The 2,728-nt window shown below is 31.9% G+C and overlaps 1 long non-coding RNA gene across 1 annotated transcript; it reads right to left on the reverse strand.

Moving 5' to 3' along the window:
• Positions 1–890: 890 nt before the first annotated feature.
• LOC132253430 (uncharacterized) lies at positions 891–2,326 on the reverse strand. The gene is made up of 2 exons (XR_009465292.1): positions 1,271–2,326; positions 891–1,136 (listed from the first exon to the last, which is right to left on the reverse strand). It is a non-coding gene; the product is annotated as an uncharacterized LOC132253430 (long non-coding RNA).
• Between the last annotated feature and the right edge of the window lie 402 nt (positions 2,327–2,728).

Here is a 2,728-nt window from a genome sequence, read left to right on the forward strand (position 1 = left end):
TCGAATGGTTATTCGAAAAACATGCTACTTTTTATTGTGTATTACACAGGAGAATGCATTCGATAATGGTAGGGAGTTATTCTCCGTTAAGCGTGATGCGTTATTACATAATCCTAATTATGTCTTAGATTATTCTATGATCGGCAAAGATTCATATTAGAGCATTATTGTATTGAAATTGGACTGTATTTGTTCGTTAATCAATGTTGAAGCTGGAAAATATGTTGGTGTTTTCTGCTTATATATTACGGTGGATGTTTTTATAATGCTTTTTAGACCTATAATGTATCCTCTTTGTACCAATTTAGATTTTTTGGTATTTCCTGTTTCAGCCCTTTTGGAACCATGAACTAGTTGATCATATATTGGTGTTAGTTGTATGGTGCTACACATTACCAATTGGGAATTGGTAGATGTTTTGGCCAACTGGAGTGTGTGATGAACAACTGGTCGCAAGTTTCCAACATTCCTAATGTAGATGAAAAATATGAAAATAAAAAAAGACGGCATGCCTGTTTGGTAATCTAGTATTGAAGATAGGAAAAACTTTGACAACTTTTGCAGTATATATTAACTCACTGAAGAAAGTATTTCTCATATTTAAGGTCTCCAATAGAATTTCGATCCTTTAAACAATCTAGTACACATGAATATAATAGTTGTTTTTGAAAACGTTCCAATAGTACCCGAAAAGAAATGGGCGAGTAATGTACTTCCAAGTTTCAACCCAAAAGCTCTAAGAATAATTATGTGGAAACTGGGGTGAATGCCATAGCTCGAGTAAATGACATCTAACAAACAGTGCCTACATCAACGAGTTTAATTACACAGTTATGACTGAATGTCTCAATGTATGAATGTACGATAGAGCAAATCTATGACATCAGAAATAATTCGAGATAACAGTACATGGTTTGAATCCAAGTAAAAAAATTTGGGGTTATTTTGTACGTGTTACATAGCAAATGACACAATAGAGCATTCACAATGGAGTTAGTGAACCAACAAAATTACAAGATGTAAATAGCTACATTCTCTTCAACATGTCCAAACGTGACTGTACATCATTGTCCATTCCTCTGCTTTCATTTCGAGTTGCTTAGGCTTGTGCAACATTGTTTTTTGCATCAGGTGCACTGGCAGCAGCACATGGTGCATTGAATTAAAACATCATCAGTATTGTCACTTCAATAATAATTCAAGCTTCAAAACTGTTACTTCTTAGTTGTGGAAGACATGGAAGAAACATAGATAAATGAGAAAATATTACCTCTGAATTGATATCAATGCTAGTCTCAACAATAACCAGGCTCACGAGTTCTTCTATTTCTTTAGTTTCCTCATTCCCTTCCAAAGCATCATGTTTTCCATTTCCCATTACCTCCATTTTAATTTCAAACAAAACCATTACAACTACGTCATATTCGAATTGAGATGGAAGACTAAAGCAACCAATAAGATGGACAAAAAAAAAAGAAAAAGAAAAAAAAGAACTGACAGATATGGATTGAAACATAGTTATTGTAAATGGGGAAACAAATAAGATGAGGAACCACATAAATCAAGCTCTGGTGTGTTCCATAATAAAAAAATGGTAGCGGATCTACATCTCTCCCATGCGTCTTTCAATCATCACTTTCTGCTTTTCCTTCACGATCTCATTGCCTGACTTTGGTATTCAGAGCGTAATCATTGTATTCCGAAGGTTTTGAATCAGACTTGTGCAGGAAAATGTTAAATGGCAAAATACAGGGTCACTATCTGAAATACTAAAGAAATTTACAATGAGTTAGAACCTTTGAAATTTAACAATAAAATCATCTCAATTTTTGTTACATTGCAGTGTGATATAAATAGCATCAATCAAATAGAAGTTGGAAAGAGGAACCCTATAATCATCTGAATGAGCTCTCCTGCAAGATATAAAGCCAATGCCCCTAAATTTGCTTTGTATCCTAAAATGCTCCAACATGATTTGAAAAACTCATTTGGAAAATACAAACACAAATACATACACATCCATTGAACATTTACTACAAGAATATTCAAACCACCTGGTCAATCCAAATAAATTAAGAAATCATGTTGAAGAGCATATTTTTTATACAGTAGACAAATTGTGGAGAAAACGAATCTGACATTCATAATTAGATTCACAACAGTGGACAACTTGTTCAGAAAAATGGACCGAAAGATAATTAGTTAAATATAACAATTATCTTTACACAAGTCTTGCAGCAATAAGTTGACTGTGGCCTTGATTTTTGGGCCAAAATATTACTCCCATATTTTTCTATTCTTTATATTTATATCGTGAAACGACAAGTCTTTATATTTTTTAACAATTTTTCTTATTTAATAAAAAAATGTAATATTAGAATGATATATAAATGTAAGAAATATTTTATATAATATTCTATCTTAGATCAAATTTCATTGACTCAATTTTCATCTTTGTCACATGTACAATTTTTCAATATAACTTTGATACCATTTATTATGTAAGCAAAAGGTTCAATGAAAAAACATAAAGGTTAAATAATTTATATACAAAAAGGTTTAGTAAACTATGTCTATGTCCATGAACTAGAGATAATCATTTCACTATACGTTGAAAAATATTATGGATAATAAAATCTAGATATAACTGTTGACACATCTCATGTTTCCTAGCACCTCCTATCTACATCCTAAACTACAAGTCCTTGATATTCATCATTTCTTGCAT

The sequence above is a fragment of the Vitis vinifera genome, chromosome 19 (genome assembly GCF_030704535.1).
Source record: "Vitis vinifera cultivar Pinot Noir 40024 chromosome 19, ASM3070453v1".
Classification (NCBI taxonomy): domain Eukaryota; kingdom Viridiplantae; phylum Streptophyta; class Magnoliopsida; order Vitales; family Vitaceae; genus Vitis; species Vitis vinifera.